This window comes from Dromiciops gliroides, chromosome 3, assembly GCF_019393635.1.
Source record: "Dromiciops gliroides isolate mDroGli1 chromosome 3, mDroGli1.pri, whole genome shotgun sequence".
NCBI lineage: Eukaryota > Metazoa > Chordata > Mammalia > Microbiotheria > Microbiotheriidae > Dromiciops > Dromiciops gliroides.
In genome coordinates this window covers 186,368,507-186,389,012 of record NC_057863.1, presented here as the reverse complement: position 1 = coordinate 186,389,012, position 20,506 = coordinate 186,368,507, and the positions used below count along the sequence as shown (strand labels likewise).

The 20,506-nt window shown below is 33.8% G+C and overlaps 1 long non-coding RNA gene across 3 annotated transcripts in view; it reads left to right on the top strand.

Annotated features, from left to right (window-relative positions):
• Positions 1–471: 471 nt before the first annotated feature.
• LOC122745286 overlaps positions 472–20,506 on the top strand; it is a 183,668-nt gene continuing 163,633 nt past the window's right edge. For all 3 annotated transcript variants that reach the window (XR_006355448.1, XR_006355450.1, XR_006355449.1), the window contains exon 1: positions 472–672. This is a non-coding gene — a long non-coding RNA (uncharacterized LOC122745286). The remainder of the gene's footprint in view (positions 673–20,506) is intronic.

Sequence of the window (20,506 nt, the reverse complement as noted above, 5' to 3'; positions counted from 1 at the left end):
ATGTTAATATTGTCAGTACTTTCTTAGGTAAAAGTCAAAGGTACCATCTGTTGTCTCGCTGACATAAAAATAAAATAATATGATTACATTAGGCTATTACATAAGCATTGAAATGAGTTAAGCAAAGGATTTTTTGGGAGGGTGGTCTCAGAGGTATAGGAACTAAGAGGGCAAGTCACCCTAAAGCAGCCTGTCTAAATGATTGTTTCTACCCTTTCCATTCATTTTCACACCCTAATTCCAGTTATACTGACATTAAAGAGCTTGATGATTTAGAATTGTGATGGAGGTATACTTATAAGATGCACAAATTTTATAAAAAAATATATTCTATATTTATTATTATTTATTGATGACATTGCTCTGAGGGGGAAATGCCTTTTTTATCCAGAAAGGGCATGCCTGAAAACACCCACTGTATCTAAAACATCGAAGTCCAGGGTTTTTGTCATACACACAGCACAGATTTTTTTGATTATGTAGATTTTTTCCCCTCTACTGCAGTTTCATATGCAAAGCATGCATCAGCCACATCCATGCTATCTCCTAAAGCAGTCATTCTGAAACCCAATCTGGGGACAGTGCAGACTAAATAAAATTTCATTTTGATTTGGCCTCCTGCTGCGAATGGGACTGCTTTGTTTCAGCCGACAGAATCAGCAAGCCAGAAAGGTATGTCCTGTTTTGCATGGCTGATGGTGTGACTTGAGGATCACAATCAGGCCGTTCATGGTCTCGGGGCTCGGCATCTCATCCACATCCTGTACTGTCTTTCTCTTTCCCTTTCTATTTGCTTTCCTTCTGTGCTGCCTGCCGTCTACCTGCAGGGCAAAGCTATGGCAGACCCTAACACTATTGTTTACTTTGGCATATGTTTAATAGCTGCATAGCTGTTTGGATCCCCCCCTTGCCTTTGTTTTGTTTTATTTTTACCCTATTACCCACATTCTATTTCCTTATTTCCTAGGTGTTGAATACAAAAATACAGACTTAAAGGAAAATTATGTAAGCACTGCTGTGATGCTCCAGAGATTTTACTGGAAGATTTGTAATACTGAATTTTATTGTAAATTTGAAGATGTATTTAACAGCTTTTAAGGACTTTAGTGTTCATAGCCCTTCTGAGCTGCTTTGGCAGAAAAGCAATCACCCATTATAGTTAAGGGGAGAAAATAAAATAAAAACTCTCTTCCAAAGGTATGAAACTGTTTTGCCATCTTGGGATGTTTTATAAGAGCATTGTGATGTTTGCCTAAAAGGCAGTTGCTAAGTAAAACTCAATTTTAAGGGATGACCTTCATCTGGAGTCATCTCATTAGAGATTAAATTGTTTTAAATGCTTTTCTTGCATTTGTCCCACCTTTTAGAGTATAGATGGGCAATGAGGGAAACAACCTGCTGTTTTATCCTCAGAAGAAGCTTCAGATATGATGGCAAAATGCCAAGAGGGCTCACTGTGGTATGAACTCATTTTAAGCACATTTTTTCTTGGGACCCATCAATGCCACTTACACATTCAAATAGTGGCATGTGGTGGGAAAGAGTTTTGTCCCTTTTTAAAATATTAGTATGCCATTAGTCTAGATTACAATGTGTCAATATGAAAAGATGGATACCATTTGTGTAAAAGATAAATTGCATCAGAACAGAGAAGGTTATTGTTGCAATAAAAATACAAAGATGCATTTTTCCTAGGGTTAAACAAAAAATAATTCTGCATTGAATATAGTGATTGTTTGACATTAACTTCATGAGATCCTCAGGAGAAGAAAAAATTATCAATAATTTGTTTAGGGTCAACAAGTTGTTTTTTCCAGGTCCACTGTTCCTTTAATGTTTTGACTTCGATAAGGTACCTGGCCCAGTTACTGACCCAGGTTCTGATTTAGGTATAACTTGTCTAATGGATCACCCATATAATCTCTTGCTCAAAATAGGGTTCTTAATGGTCACCATGTTACATATGTTATCCTAGCAAACTTGGAAAGAAAAGTTAAAATAAATAGTTTGGATGGATCTTTGATAGCTTACTGATATGCCACCTCCTCTATCTTGGAAACAGAATGAAAGACAGGTTGAAGGAAGATTTAAATAAAACAGTTAAATTCAATGGGGGGGGAGTTAATTTTTTTTCATTTTGCAAAAATAGGATAATATTATTCAAGGACCTGGTAAATTATGTCATTTGGATAAGGAAATGTATGTGTACATATGTTCTATATATGTATATACATATATACAACTTGTGTATACACATATGCACATATGTGTATAGAAAAGTACAGAGGAGTTATTATTTTTTCAATTTTCTCAACTATGAGAGTATAACACCACTGTCACAACTTCTTGTGGCTGTTTCAACATGGTCTCCAGTAGATTGGCACTACTCTCAATCTAAATTTCAAACCTAGGGTGGGGATAGGGAAAGACAGTTCTTTCTTGGACTAGACTTTATTGCTAAGTGAAATCATCAGAAAGTAAGCTATATATGTTGTGTTAATTCCTATACCAGTTTCCTCATGTTCATGTTGACCCTCAGGGTTCATCACCAGAATCATATTTTCCACTCATTCAACAAAATTTTATTGAGGGCCTTCAACGTGTGAGGCATTTGAGCATTTTTGACTTAGTATGGGATAATATGTTAACTAATACAGTTTTAGTAGACATAGACTTATTTTTTTTTAAATACTCACAATATAAATGCTCATTCTAGAGTTCCCCCAGAAGAATTTTGCGTGTTGTTGTTGTTCTGGGAGGGACAAAAAGCAAAAACAAAAAACCCTAATGATATATTTTTGTTTTTGTTTCTTATTTTTATATATTATTGTGAAGAAATTTACACATACAAACACTTCTCTCTGGATTTTGTTGAAAACATTGTTCTTCATTAAAAAAAAAATTTGTCAAACTTGTCAAATTTTATAGATGCCCCAATATGGGACCGTGTAATAGAACTTGATATTTAGTATAACATGGATCTATCCAAGGCCACTGAATAATGTAAGTAGAAAATTATATGTATATGAAATGTGGACCAAATGTGATTTATTTTCCTTTGGAGTGTAGTCTGAACCTGTGAGTCCATTACTATAGAGAGGTCCCAGTGTGATAATTCCTTCCACCAATTCAGCTTAGCAACTCATTTATCATTTATTGTCTTGGAGAACTGTCAATGAACCATGATAAATGCAGTGTGACTTGCCCAGGGTCACAAAGTATACATTAGAGGCAAGATATAAACCCAGATCTTTTAATCTCAAAGACTGGTTTTCTATAGAGTATACCAACTGACTCTTGATAAATCAGATATTTTATATTAAAAGATTTACAAATATATATGTATATATAGTATAACAGCTTAAAACTGCATTAAGATTTTGGAACACCAGGCACATGTATAATTATATGTATGCATGTGTGTATGTATTTATGTATGTACTCCACTGTTGACAGTGGAGACAAAAATGGTAACACTATCTTCACATATTTCTATCAAAGTATTTTAGAAAGTGGCTGCTTGCACAAGGGATTATCTTGATTTCATGGCACTTAAATGAGAAAACATGAAGGATAAAATATATAATAAAATATGTAATAAGATTATAAAACATACATGCACATGTGCTTATATATGTGCAAGTATGTATGTATTTGTATGTGTAGGTATATATGCATGCGTGACATCTTTCCATAGTTTCTTTTCTGTCAGAAAGGCAAAGTAATACAATGTACAAGTAGGCATTTCCTCTAATTACTTTATAGAAATATCTGAAGGTGATAATGTTATTTTGGATATCACTATCAACAACATATATTCTTAATTTGCTAATGATGGGGTTGGTTTTTATTACATGATCTATATCACCTGTAGTTCTGTCCCTATAGCAAAGTGAATAGCAAAACAACTCACTGAGTACTGTAGTCTAGACTATTGGCAAAGATTGAGATTTTGTGGTATAAAACCTGTCAGGATGCCTTTGATTGCCACCTCCTGACTCTAGCAGCACATACCTGGTATAGTATTAATGAAATATATTATACTTTTCTCACAACAACCTTATTACATAGGTAGTACAAGTATTGTTACTCCCATTTTACAAATGAAGAAAATTAAGATTAAAGAAGATACTAGCTTGTTCATGAATGCAGAAATATTAAATTTAGAGGCTGAAACTAGAACTCATGTTTCTCCTTGCCCCAAGTATCATGAACTACTCCAATCCCACTATTCTGAGAATTTTGAATTAATGAAGAATAAAATAGGATTCTAAATCAGTGGTGTTATGACGAGGGAAAGACTGGTCATAGTATTCTTGTAAAAGATCAATATGAAAATTGTTAAAGTGGTATATTGAAGGGGTAGCAAGGTGGCACAGTGGATAGAGCACCAACCCTGAATTCAGGAGGACCTGAATTCAAATCTGGCCTCAGACACTTAACACTTACTAGCTGTGTGACCCTGGGCAAGTCACTTAAACCCAATTGCCTCACCAAAAAAAAAAAGTGGTATATTGAAGTAATTTATAATTATTTCCTTAGGAATTATATTAGTGGGAGGAAAATCAATCTTAAAATAAGTCAACATGTATGCTTAGAATTTATTTTGTACTCTCTAGAACTTTAAAAAATACTTTACCTATGATTCCGTTGATTTAGGGAGTTCTCAGTGATGAACTTCTACCAACCCAGGCACCTACTTTGAAAATTATAGTCTGTGGCAGCTAGGTGGCACAGTGGGTAGAGCAGCGGCCCTGGAGTCAGGAGGACCTGGGTTCAAATGCAGCCTCAGACACTTAACACTTACTAGCTGTGTGACCCTGGGCAAGTCACTTAACCCCAATTGCCTCACAAATTTTTTTTTTAAAAAAGCATAGGGGGTGGCTAGATAGCACAGTGGATAAAGCACCAGCCCTGGATTCAGGAGTACCTGAGTTCAAATCCGGCCTCAGACACTTGACACTTACTAGCTGTGTGACCCTGGGCAAGTCACTTAACCCCCATTGCCCTGCAAAACAAAACAAAACAAAAAAAGCATAGTCTTGGTGAGTTTCCTGGGGTGCAGAGCTGTACCCAAAATCACAGCCAGTATTGTCACTGGTGGGGTTTAATCAATGTCTTCCTCAACTCTGAATCCATTCAGAATGCCATTAAGGGTATAAAATGAGAAGCAACATAAATAGTATTCTAACCCAAAGGTAGAATTTGAGTTTTGTCTTGATCATCACTAAAAAGAATGAAGTCCAGAATATCCTCACAGAATAAACACATTAAAAAGAACTAAGGATATACAAGGAAAATTGCTTCAGACTGCATTCTTTCTTAGGGATTCTTATTTCTAGTTCTTGGGGCTACACAAACAATATTGCAAGTTAAGTTTCTAGGCTCAGACCTATGTGACTTGAAAGTTGACTCTTTCCTTCTACCATACTGTGCTCATCAATAGACTGGAATGAATTGGTCAGGAAGGATAATTCATAACCTTTTTGGAAGTTGATTATGTACCTTGGTAGAAGAGTCATTTTTGACTTGTTGCCCTGAAATTACATCAAGAACATTTCTTTAACTTTATCTGTGACATATAGTAGAAACTGGTATGACCAGAATACAAAATATCTCAAAGTTAAAGTTAAATAAACAAATATTAGTAAATAAATAATGTTAAATAAAATAATTAATACTCCCCCAAAATCGCTAGGCAGAAAATATAATTTGCTAGATGAAAAAATCATAGAAAAAATAGTTAGTTAACTCTTCATTCTCCAGTTAGAGGGAGGGGGTGATCTTAGGGCTAAGAGCTACTGAAGAGTTTAAGTTTAAGCGTTGATTCAATCTTGCTGGAAGAAAATGGTGAAGTCCTGAAGATCATCTAGTTGGGAGATGATGATCAAATAAGATGATATTTGCAAAAAGTGCTTGGCATTTAGCAATGCCATGTAAAATCTTATTCCTTTCCCTTCCTCATCACAAGACACTCAACATATTCTATGCCTGTTGTTCACATCACTAATTTAAAGATTCTGTTTGCTTCATATACACATAAATCTGATTATTGAGGAAAATTTCATATGGCAACATATTAAGATAAAACAAACCAAAAATAGACTCCATTTTTAGCACCATAGACCATTAGATTGTCAAAGTCCCTAAATTATTCTCACTTCCCTAACATGACATGTTATTAGAAAAGGTTTCAATTATTCATTTGCAATAGATTTACACAAAGTAGGGACTTTAAGTAATTATGATGTTCAATAACAGGAGTGTATAACATGCATTAAATCCAAACGAAGTCTAGAAAGTTGGATTTAGGGAAAGGAAGCAATTGGTGTTCTTTACACAAATGCTAAGACTTTTAGCAGTACATACTTCAAAAACAAAAACTTGTATTCTCCAGAACATATGAGAGAAAGGTTCTTTGAAAGAAGGTGGAATTTTCACCACCACTCTGTTTTTATAGGCTCACTATTGAAAATATTTTAGAAGAAAAGAAAATTAATATTTAATTTTTATATAGAGTCTGAGGCTATCAAGTGGTATATAAATACCACTTGAATAGTAGAGTAACAACATCCTCAGCTCCATTATAAATCTAATATGTCCTGTTCAAATAACAAGAAACAAAGTTTGGTGTGATAAGAATACTGTTTGTGTGTGTGTGTGTGTGTGCGTGTGGTAATTGGGGTTAAGTGACTTGCCCAGGGTCACACAGCTAGTAAGTGTTTAAGCGTTTGAACTCAGTTCCTCCTGAATCCAGGGCCAGTGCTCTATCCATTGCGCCATCTAGCTGCCCCAAGAATGCTCTTTTAATAAGGTCTATTCCTTTGCCTACCTACTACTAGAATAGAACTACAATAACAAAATAATTCTTTCCCAGCAAATTAGGTTGGTTTAAACAAGCACAATTGGAAAGACTTTGTCTTTGCTAAATTAGCTAGTCCCTTATACTGTGTCTATGTGTTTGAAGAAATAGAAATTGTTTTGTATCAATACACTAATGGTTTCAATGAACTAAATTATTATTGTCAGTCAATATACCATTTATGTATTTTTTATAAAGCATGAAAGAATCTGTTGTAATCTATAATACATTAAGAGAATATAGTACAAGTGCCTGTTACACTAAACAGTATTGAAATAGACTATAGTGTGGAAAAAAGGCTGCTTCCAATTCATTAAATGTGTTTGTTTTGTGTGTATGTAAGGGGCAGAAGAGGGTGAATTTAGTAGCAACATTATCAACCTCCCACATTAAGGATGCATGTGTTCTCCCCTAGTCCATTCCAAATTGCTTGGTTTATAGATTGCATTTGCTTATTTAAAAAAAAAACTCACATTTTCCAGCACCAGTGAACACCTGAACAAAATCAGTAGAAATAAAGACTAACACATGACATGAGAGGAAATAAATAAATAAATGTGTGTATGTGTGTATACATACATATGTGTGTATTCATGTCCAGAGATAGATAGATAGATAGATAGATAGATAGATAGATAGATAGATAGATAGATAGATAGATAGATAGAGAATGAGTAAGGTGAAGGGAATGGGAGTCTTTAAACTATCTAATTGTATTTTTAAAGTGTACACACTAATGAGGGTGAAGAACTAGGTGGTAGAAGAGGATAGGAGTAGAAGTAATGGGATTAAATTAGGAAAAGGGAAATTTAGGTTGATTACCAATTACCAATTGAAAATCTTCTTAATGTTGAAGTCTATTAGACTGTAGGGTAATCTTCCAAGGGAAGTAAAGGGACTCCTATTGCTTGAGATGTTTAAAATTAGAGTGGACATAGTACTATCAAAAACACCCTGTTGTGAACAATCCTACCCTGTTGTGTAGAATGGGCTAGTTCACCTTGTTTGTCTTTTCAATCTCAAGCTTCTGTAAAACTTAAGGGGAGAAGTCCAAAGTAGCCAGTTCTGTCCAATGTGTACACTTATTTATCTAAATGATTTTAAAAATAATAATTCTTTTCTGTCCAGGGTAGGTAAGCACTTTGTAGACAGCTACCCTCCTGGTATATATATTCCCACCCAATATCTCCTTTACCCCTACCACCACCACCACAAGACTGCTCTGAGGCATTAAAGATTTTCTCCAGCACTCAAAGAAATACCCTTTTCTATCCAGAAGCAATTCATTCTTCAGACAGGTAAACATGAAAAAAAAGAACTGTGGAATATGGATGCAGTTCGAACCATACTATTTCTTTTGTTTTGGGTGCTGTGGTTTTCCTTTCTTGAGGTTTTTCCTTTTTGCTCTGATTCTTCTCTTGTAACATGACTAATTCAGAATTATGTTTAATGTTACTGTACATATATAAACTATATCAGATTACTTGCTGTCTTGGGGAGGTGAGGAGGAACGAGAGGGAGGGAAAAAAATTTGAAACTAGAAATCTTATAAAAATAAATGTTGAAAACTATCTCTTCATGTAACTGGAAAATAATAAAATGCTTTAATAATTTTTTTTAAAAAAAAAGAATGTGAGCTCCCTGACTATAGGAACTTTTACCTTTCTTTGTACCTGAAGACTCAGTGAAAAGAAAGTGTTTAATAAGTGCTCATTGATGATAAGGATAAGATAGGGAGGTAGGGTGATCTGTGAGTATCACAAGAGTTTAATGATCAGAAGGGTCTGATTTCTAATGTTGAAACAAAGTAATTGAAAGGGAGTTGAAACAAAGAATGGCAGGAATATCCCTGGTTTTTGCTGCAAAATAATAGTACCATCATATTCTGCAGATTTTAGGTACTTAACTTTTTAATGGATTAAACAAAAATAGACAACTTGCATAATTATAATGGGTTTCGTGGGTAGGACCAGTTCTGAAGAATGACACTTGGTAGTAGAAGAAAAACAAGGGGGGCAGCTAGGTGGCGCAGTTGATAAAGCACCGGCCCTGGATTCAGGAGTACCTGAGTTCAAATCTGGCCTCAGATACTTGACACTTATTAGCTGTGTGACCCTGGGCAAGTCACTTAACCCCCATTGCCCCACCAAAAAGAAGAAGAAGAAGAAGAAGAAGAAGAAGAAGAAGAAGAAGAAGAAAAACAAGGAGAAATTACACTTTGATATAGACAAAATGGAACTAGAAATAAAATTCCTAATGGCCATGCCTGTTTCTTTGGGCTCTCATGAATTTCCTAGCACTATCACTACCCCCACCACACATATAGACCCAGAAGCATCCTTTATCTCATCAAGCTTTTGTCAATATTATCTTCCCTTCTCACCTGCTTCTGACTTTTCTATAACAAATCAACAAGCATTTAGTAAACACCTATTATGTGCCAGGCTCTATACCAAGCACTAACTATACAGAGAAAGACAAGGCAGTCACTGCTCTCAGAGGTCACATCTAATCATCTGCAAACCATAACCATAATAGAAAATAGCATTTTAAGAAGGACATCAGATTGGGTAGAGGGACATTAGAATTATTGTATGTAAGTTGTATTGTATTGTATATAAAATGTATTGTATATAAATGAATGTCAAGGCTCAAAGACATAGATACAAATCCCATCTGTGAAACTTATTAACTGTGTAACCAAAAGCAAATTATAAACTCCTTGAGACTCAGTATCCTCATCTGTCAGATGGGTATAATAATGCTTATTCTATCTCATGCAGTTGCTATAAAGTTCACTGAAGATAATCTCTGTAAAGTAATTTTCAAACTTCAACATTTCATATGTAAATGTCAGTTATTAGTATTGTTCAGGCCACATTATGGGAGGGGAGGGTTGTGTGTGTGTGTGTTTGTGTGTGTGTATGCATATATGTGTATACTATATGGTGAGAGAGGAGAGGAGGTCAAAAGAGAGATTGTGAAATTTTGCCTTTAAAAATATTATAGATCTGTTGTCTCATCAATATGGAAATTCCCTCCAGTGCTGCAAATCAGAAACCATTCATGGCTGCTCATCCTTGACCACAACCTCCCCTAAGTTCCTCAAAGAGGGTCCTCCCCAAGGAAGAAGGACTTTCCTTTTTTTCTCTTAACCTCACAAGATAACAATGGAGCACACCAGCTGCCAAACAGTTATCTTTCAACCTTGCCACATGACCAACTTATAAGTTTTCCTAACATGTCAGTGATATATTTTTTAATTTTTTCAACATTTAACAAAATATGCGTTGAGTATTTAAAACATGTGAAGTCCTGTGTAAGCTATAAAGATGAATAAGATACAAAGAAAATGATATGATGCTTCAGAAGAAGGAGAAACTACATCCAACTAGATATAATTAGAGAAAAATATTTGGAGTGTCCTAAGGTGGGCATTAAAGAACATAAAGAATTTCATCAACTCAGAGATATTTGGGATAAGAGAAGAAAGGACATTACAGCCATAGGAGACAGTATTACCTACATACAGAAAGACATAGAAGCTAGAAATAGCAGGGAGACTTTAGGAAACAGCTCAGTTTGGCTGAATTTTGGAGTCAAAGAAGTGGATAAGATAATATGAGTCTAGAAAAGGTAATTTGCAACTGCTGTCTGTAAAAGGACCTTGAATGTCATATTAAGGAGTTCAGACTTTTTCAACAGAAAACAGAGAAAAGAGGGGAGTGGTGAAATCAGAGTGGCATTTTAGGAAAATCCTCCAGCAACTTAATATGGAATAGTTTGGCATATAGGAAGAGTTAAATAATAAATATTATTTAGGAAGTTAATATGATAGCCCATGATTTGGCTCATTTTTTATAAAGTTACACCTGATATTCATGGGTATATACAGCTAAAATAAGTATTTCTGAGCTTAGAGTTTGTTTAAAGGCTTTTGCAGTCTACTACTTAATATTATATGCACATTATTTTCACCAGAAGGATAGAATTTTGAGGTAGCCTTGTTCTTCTGATGTGAGTTCAGCAATCTAAGTTAACCGAAAGTATCTCCTAATCAATGGATGGAGGCCAGTAAGGAGAGAACAAAGGTCTGGTGATTATCACCCCTAAGGGTCTCAGAGCATAAGATAGCAGTATTTCTGCTCCTTGGTGTTGCAGATCCTTGTTAAAGGAATATGTGTGTGTGTGTGTGTGTATGTATATATATATGTATATATATACACAAATTATATATATATATACACACATATATACATATACACACACACCTACATACACATATACAGTGTTTGTGTATATCTATACACATATGTGTGTATGTATGCATATATGTATATATTTATGTGTATATATGTATATGTGTTTATGTGTATATGTGGTAGTAGTAGTAGTAGTAGTAGTTGGCCCAATCTGGAAAGAGAAAGCAACACTAAACCCTGCCTCAAATGATGCTTGGTCATGCGGGCAGAATGCCTTGCTATCAAACAAGATAGAGAAACTTAAGATGAGTTTTATTTATTTAAGGAGATCTGGGTGTGGGGGGGTATTAATACTCACATATTTCTGAGATTCTGTGAGATTTCTTTGTATGTTGGCAAAGCTGAATGAAAAGATTTGAAGGGGCATTGGCAAAACCCACCAATAGAACAGGATAAATCTAGAAAGGCTTTTGGTTAAAAATAATAATTCACCTAAAAAGCCCACAGGAATGTTAAAAAATGCAAACATTTGTATATAACAAAATTAGAAAATACAGAAGACACATGGATAACTGAACAACATTTCAAAGGGTTTTGTAATTATCTGGCCAACCTAGCACATATTCAAATATTGTGAATAGTAACAATACAAATTTAAATATAGAATTTGTGCCCTCCACTTCAAAAATCCCATTTTAAACTAGAAGTTTCAGGCTTTTAACATAAACATTGAAAATGGGTATCTAACAGGGGTATGTTGGAAGCAGGTCAAACTGATTTGAGAGATCCAATTGTTAAATTTTCAATGTGAGCATTTACACCTCAGAAATGAGCAAATTCCAAAAATCAGCTTGATAAATAAAACAATTCAGTTTTGTTGACTGCTTAGTCTTAAGAAAGTGATACATAAATATCTCAATAGTGCAGATGAAACTGAAAAATATATGATGTGCAAATTTTTGGAGAGTTGGTTGTTAAACATTTGCCAGCACAGCCTGATCTAGTATTTTATTAGATTTTTAACTAATATTCCAAAAATAGCAAGAACAGATTATTCTTACCTTAATTTTTTAAAAGGTAAGATTTTAAATGTTGAGAACTGTCATTTAGAGTCACTTAGTAAACAAAAATGAAAATGTTACTAATCCTTGCTCACAAAAAATACATAATAAAACAAAATACATCAGACACTAAAAAAGATTGCCACATATGAGATCTTATCTTTACCTCATTCTACAGCAAAATAAATAAATAAATAATCAAACACACAAATGAATGAATGAATAGAGAAATAGGTAAATAAATAAATTATTCGGAGAGATAGGGATACAGTTCTTTGCTTAGTATAAGGACTTTCAAAAAACCTGCCCAGCAATAGAAAAAGCTCTCTAGAAAGCAGATGACTGCCCCATCTTAGAAAGTATTAAGAAAAACCTAAATAATTCTATGCCAGAGGTGTTGTAGTAGAAATCCCTATATTAGGAACTGCAACAGAGATACTTTGTAGATCCCTATATTGGGAACTTGAACAATATAACAGTTGTAAAACGCACGTGTAACCAAATCCAGATTAACATGTAATTGGGAAATGTTTGATGAAATAAATAAAAATTCAATACAATATACTCAATATTATTTTGTAGTTTTCTAATTCTATATGGGGCTGCAGGGATTCTTCTATTTGTGTTTAATACTATAGAATTCCTCATTTCTCTTCTAAGAGTTTATGGTTATATATTATGTTTAGGTTGAATGAGGGAGTAGGAAGTAAATTAAATATGGAGTAGAAAGACTTGGGATTAAGGATTCTGAAGCTAATTATTTGGGTTTAGGTGAATTGAGAATTGACCACAGAGCCTCAATCTGCTAATCTGACATTCTATGAATTCTCCTCCCTGATTTCTACTCTTGGAGAGGGATGGCTTGATATATTTTATTAATGGTAGCTATTAAATAGTCCATTTCTTGGTTGTTTAAACCCCCAGACAGAAGAGAGTTGAAATTTTATTGAGCCACAGCATTGCTGAGTTTAATTATTATATTTGTCACTTGATTTTTTTTAAACTGGCAGTTAACTCTAACAAAGCATGAGACTATTTTATAAAAGTATGTGTTTTTAAAAAAAAAAAGAGTATGTTTTCAATGTTGCAAAATAAAAAGGTCAAATATGGCACCAAAGAAGAGAAATGAGAAGACAGCCTTTTTCCTTTGGAGACATAGGATTTCCATGGTTAGGGAACATTATGTATATTTTCAGAGTTTTTTAATGTATTAATTGATTTTACTGACTTTTTCTCCTCTTTTTCTGTTTTCTTTAAAATTATTCTTTGTTATGTGGGATGGCTCTCTGGGAAGGGGAAGGAGAATGATACTGGTGATGTGGAAACCAAAAGATATCAATAAACCTTTATCCTTAAAAAATGTTATATTCTTAAAATCAGAAATTTTAATTAATTAATTAATTATTAAAATAATTTTAAATGCTATATATTTTTAAATGTTATATTCAATAAACTGAAATGATCACAAATTAATGAGAAAGTAATTAGGATAAGCAGCAACCTATCAGTAGATGCTATGAGATATTTACATTTTTCTTCCCTCATTTGCCAAGTCCTTCCATTTCTATCTCTTTATCCACTGACATCATGTTGGTTCAGGCCTTCATCTCCCACAGAATATTAGAATAATTTCCTTATTGTTCTTCCTGTTTCAGTTTACTCTCCAATCCAGTCTCCAAACCACTACATAAAAAAGATTATTATATCATTCTGGTTATTCAAAAGCCTTCAGTCACTATTAATGTTTGAGGAAACTATAAAACCCTGAATCTGGCCTTCAATGTGCTCCACAATCTAGATCCACTACCTATCTATGCTTATATCACACAACTCCCTACAAGGCTGCTATATTTTATACAAGCCAGAAGACCCTCTTCCTTACTCTTTTTATCATACCCACCCACATTTTCATGCCTTTGTGTCATTTCCCTGTGCCTGGAATGGACTCTTTTCATCATCTTCCCTACCTCCATTTAGCAAAGTTCCTTCCTTTCTTAAAGACTTTAAATGGAATGTATCCTCCTCCATGGATCCTTTTCTCACCCTTTCTCCCTCCCCCAAGTGAAAGTAATCTATCCCTGTTTAAATTCCTCATGTTATTTTGCAAGAACTCATTTGCTCTCATTTCATAGGGTTATTGTAATGGTCAATCTAATATGTGTAAAGTACTTTGCAAACCTTAAGATGTTATATGATTGTTAATAAATTAGCTATTTCCTTATTCTCTTTTGTGTCATAATCATTCATGTATTGGTCTATGGAACCAGTACAGTCTAAGTTTCTTGAGAGGAAGGATTATGTCCTATGTTTTGGTAAGCCTTAGTACCTAGTATAATGCCTTTCATATGGCAAATACTTAATTTGTGTTTGTTAGCTTCATGAGGTTAGGGAAATATTTTACTTTTGGTTTTATATACCTAGCACATACCACAGTGCCTGGAACATAATAGGTATTTAGTAAATATTTTCTGAATTGAAGTGAATTCAAATTAAATTGGATTTTTAAAGTAAAATTGAACTGATTTTGCATCAAAACTATGGAAGCTAAGTCAAGAACCATAATAAGCACAAAGTAAGTGGGTTGGCCACAGTTGGTGCAATGCAGTGAAAGAAGCTAGCTAGCCTATTGATGGGTTGTTTGTAAGTGAACCTATAGTCATAATATAGCCAATTCACTTGTGATTTTTCCTAACTTAAAAAAAAATGGCTACCACTGCATTCCACATTTGTAAATGGAAAGGACAAAACCATAGGCATAGGTCAAATAGAGAAACCAACTGACCAATATCAGGCTTCAGGAATAAATAAAGACCTTGAAATTTGGTCTAAGGCATTCCTTTTGTAGAAAAATGATGGTCATATCTAAGAAAAGCATTAATCCACATTGCATATGACACTCTTTTAAATTACTTGACTATCTAAAATAAACTTAACACTTGGCGAATGCATTCTAGTGAGTAGGTTTTAGTAGGTTTTTTGCAATGCACACAATGGCAATTGCCACCTTGTTAATAAAAGAAGCAGAATGTTTCAAGCATCCTGGTTTTTTGTGTAAAGCAAAGCAGCATGGTGCAGCAAAGGCATGTTCAGAGATGTGACGTAAATGGGAATGGCAGCATATCATAATGCAGCACAACAGGTGCACGAAATAGATGTTCAAAATGGTTTCTATTCTTTGGCTTTTTTGGAATCAAATCAGAATCAAGAACAATAGTGGCCATTTCAGATAAATTACTTCTGCACATTCTTGCAGATTGAGCAGCTGGAAAGGAGGAGGGGGAGGAGGGGGTGCTTTCTTTTTGGAAGGTGGATGCAAATATACTGGGTATACAGTACATTAAGTTTTTGCTTTTCATACGCACTGATAAAAGTAGTTCCTTATGAGTATTACATGTTTTATTAATACCTCATTGAAACAATTAAATGGCACAACTCTGGTGGTAGTTGCTCAGATAAAAGTTTACAGACAATCCATTATTTTGCTCAGACAGCCCCTTTTAAAAGTCCACAGAGATGTAATTTAGTAATTTAAGTCCTATACAGGATTTTTGAATAAACTAATACCTGTCCATACAATTTTTTCTAGGTAGTAATATTATTTCCCCTTTGTCTAGTGTCCCAGAGGTAGAATTATTAATGATTTTAAGTAGGGGTGGTGGACTTAGAGTCCTTTGTCCATATCATTATCATCTTCTGCCCACTCTCTGGTTGCTTTTGTTGCATTAGAGTCAAAGTTTTTGTATGGGAAGGGAGAGGTTTATTATTTTTTAATCCTTTATGCTAACATAATTATGCCTATTTTATTAGGCATAATTCAGAAAGAAAGAGAAAGAAGGGGGGGAGAGAGAGAGAGAGAGAGAGAGAGAGAGAGAGAGAGAGAGAGAGAGAGAGAGAGAGAGAGAGAGAGAGAGAGAGTCTGGTTAAGGGGGATATATAATTGGTTGTAGTGGGATTAAACTATTATTAGTATACACTACTAATGGATGACCTGCAAAGAACCCATGCCAAAGCCATTAATGAGTTATGAAGAAATGTAGGCAAGCTGAAGAGTATTTATATTATTACAGCCCTACTTATACACAGATTTTTTTCTATCACTTGAAATGAACACTAGGAATACACACACACACACATATCCATATATATATTATATATATACTGAGTTATTTTGTTCTAAAAATGAAGTATTTTTTTTTCCATTTTCAACTTTAGTTGTATATTTCTAATATTTAGGACCTGATATTTAATTAACAGAGCAACTAAACAGTGATTTCCATTATGTCTCTGATACACACAAACACACATACACACATATATTATGGTATATACATATATAGAGAGAATAACAACTATATATGTGCATAGTATACCATAATGTATTCTATATACATATATGATATAGTATATAGAATAATGATATAGAGTATTTTATAGTTATATCTATGTTTGTATATATAAAAACATAGATATATAATATATACATATATTACATATACATATATATACATTTCTTATCCAGATCATTAACATAATAACCAAACAGTTAATCTGTGATCATAAATGCAACCAAGAGATAGTTACACAATAGAAGTTTTATAATATGTTAATTTTAAAAACAACTATTAAATATTCAGGAGTAAAAAAGAGTAAAACAGAAGCAGAAAATCACAGTGTGTTTTTATTTCAATGCTAATGTATTTCAATGCCACGTCCTCTTGTTGGCATCATATGTGAAGACCAAATGGAAAGTGAAAGTGAATATAGTTTCACAGATATGTTAGATAATATGTTTAAGTGTTTTTTATGGATAACTCTTTGGTTTAAATGTATATGACATAGATTACTCTCCACTTAATCTGCATAAATGAATACAACAAATTCTTTGCCCTTATTTTTTCAACTCTTCTTTTTATAGTAAGACTTCTTTTAAGGGGACATAGTGTAGATTTAATGAGGCCAACAATGGAGCAATAATATAACATCATTGACTCTTCTGAGCTATTTGCCAGTACCCATGATATGTTCAAGAAATGCAATTTCAAGATATGCAATTTCAAGAAGGAATTGCTGCTACTTTTACTATAATTCATAATTTTGAATGTTTGTAAAGTGTCTAGAGCTCCCCAGAGAAAAATCACTCCATAATGATGGTGATTACTTCGAAGCTTCTGTATTTAAAGTTGTGTAACAATTAGTACTTGAAGTCTTAATCAAGTGCAAAGTTTGAATAATATTCTTCCCCAAGTGATTTTTTCCCTATAATTTGTATCCTTGGTTTGCCTGAATTTGCTCGGAATCCCCTCCATCTCCCTAATGTCCTTCCTTTCCAATACTAAATATTTTAACTAAAGGATGAAGGAACTAAATGCTGGTATTATGATAGAAACCAAGTTTTGACCGTAAATGCAATGTTTATGAAAATAGTTTCACATGATAAGGTGTTGGTTATGTGTCACACATAAAAGGTCTGTAGTCCAACTCCCTCCCTATAGAAGCAGGGTTCCACTTTTTGATGTATATTTTTGCTTTTACAAAATGGGTTTCAGTTTGCATTTATAAGCTACCAGGTAAAGGAATGAAAAGTTCTTTGCATGAAAAATAGCATTTTAAAGATGTATGAAAACAGTGTTGGAAGTGATTTTCTCTTTTTTTATTCATTTTTATTGCTTTCCAAGTAAAAACTCCATAGACTCAGAAGCCAAAGGGCCTTTTGAAAAATGCCACTTTTAGGTTTCAGCCAACAGCCACAGCTGAACCGACAAGGGAGGGTTCTAACAAGACAGTTGCTAGCTGCCGGCTACAGTTCCCACTTTTGTTTCCTATGGAAACTAACATGGGGCAAATTGAAAGAGTGATTATTTTAAGGCTCCACTGTCTTTCCTGATCCAGTGTCTACAGTATTTTCATAGAAAATGGGAGCAGGAAAGGCAGGGGGAGATGTCAGACCTTGTCAGTTTCAGCTGTGGTTGTTGGCAGAGAACTGAAAGTCCTATTTTTCAAACAGGCTACAGAAATCTGTGCCATTTTTTTACTTTTAAAATGAAAATGCAAGTTGAACAACTACTTCACCTTTACCTGTTCTTTCTCCATCTTTGTGCATTGTGGCATGCCAAGAGGAAAAGTGGTGGACTGCCCTGTCCAAACTTACATCAATAAATCATCCCAGCATTGTGAGTTCTCCTTCACTAATTCTCTTTACACACAAACACACATATATTTTAATATACACACACATCCACATATATACTTATATATGTGTATATATATATGTGTGTGTATGTATATATATGTATGTATGTATACACACACTATATGTTTGTGTATCTCCCTGAGTTTATTGGTGAGTATACTCATCTTAATTATTCAGAGGATGACAATCCAGCTGGTATCTTAGACAGGTCTTTTTCACCACCATACTCTCTACTTTGTTCTCCTGTTGCCTGCTATTGAAATATTTTGTCATTCATTAGTACCATCATCAAAAGAGAGGGAAGGAGAAATAAGAAGAAACTTAAGGCGGCTGTTATAGATAAAACAATGAAAGCATTCGTTGGTTAAAATATTGAAATGGGTGGTTTGAATAAAATATTTTATTATATGTGTATGGATTACATTTATACTGTTTGTACTCCCTTTCTACTTCTGCAAACATATTTTAATTGGCACATTTCCTATATTTTAATCCTGTATTTTTTACTTTTATATTCTGCTATTTTGTAATCCCATTCATTCTCAACATATTTTCCACTGCTGTTTAGCAGCAATGCTGCATTTTTAACGGGAATTTTGTTTTTAGGATGTTACAATGTATCTTTCTGCACTCGGGATGGTTTCCTTAGAGAGTATTATGTTATTACATATAATCACTTCTTCAAGATAAATCTACTGAGTCACAAGCAAAATTCTTTGTGAAAGAAAAAAATCTAAAAACAATTAAGAAAATTGCTGTTATTTTTAATTATGCTGATTTTGGGGGGAAAGGTCACCTATTTGGGAATTATAAAAGGAACACTTGGTGTGATTCCAGTTCTGGGAAGGTTATATGTTTTCTAGCTGCAGAAAGAAGCTTACGTATTTTAAGTATTCTCAATACCTTTTTGATTTTGTTTTGCCAAGTCATTCAGAAATTTTCTTATCCCTCTGGATGTAATGTAACCAAAATTTTCATCTTAAATTTCAAGCTTAGACAAGTTGATAATGAAAATTTTAGTATATTCATATATATCCCTACCTTATCACATTTGAGTTAGCTGCAGCATTTGTAGGGAAATGCAAGAGAGAAATTATTGTGGTTTTTATCAAGAGAGGAAAACACCAAATCTCTGATTTCTGTTTTCCAAAGACAATGTTATCTTTTAAGAAAAAAAATAAGTCATAATAATAACAGTAATAAAATCCCATTTCCCAACTAGTGTGCTATTGATGAACAAAGGAGACACAGCTATTTAAGCCATAGAGGGGAACAAATGCCGTAATACACATGTAGAAAAACTAAAATTAACATGGCAACATTGATTCAACAAACCAAGTGTTGATTGTACCTACTCTAGAGATACAAAGACCAAAAGTAAAAATAGTTTCTGCTCTCAGAGAGTTTGTGTTCTACTGGAGGCAAAAACTATTGAGTAACGATGTATGAAACTACTGTAAAATTAAATATGTGAATAGTAGGTTAAAGAAAAAAGTCAATTTTAAAAATAAAAATTAAAGTTTTTAATGATGTTGGTCATTTACTCTGTTTCTAAAATTATGAACAGATAACCAAGAGAGATGAAAAACAAGCTAAAACCCAAGTAAGCATACAAAGAGTTCACTGTTGTAATAAAAATTTAGAACAAAATTAAACTAACACATTTGATAATAGGTATAATCATTATTGTATTGAAGAGTAATTAGGCATAAATGATTGAATGAATAAAGCATTTATTAAGTACTTACTATGTGAAAAGCACTATAATAAGTGCTAGGGATACAAATGGAAAATTAATACTATTCTTAATCTCAAGAAACTCATATTCTAATGGGGGGAAATGCTACATATGAAACATCTGAGATGCTAGTCAGATGGAAAGGTCCCATGGTCCTTAGGATGCAGTAGTTGAGCAGATGTTAATGCTTCTTCTTTGATGTCATTTCCAGTGAGAAAATCATATCACTCTTTGATATCAAATGTCACCATTTTGCAGGACTAAGGATTTTGGTGGCAAAAACTTTCTTTTCTATGTCTTCAGTAGCTATGACTATAGCATCTATAGGAGTAATTACCAGGATGAATTTCTACAGGGATTGCTTCCCAGGATGAGGGCTCCAGAAACTTTAATGAAGTGTTACTATTCTACACATGCTTTGTTTCAAGATCCTGGTCTTTCTTCATCAGGGTA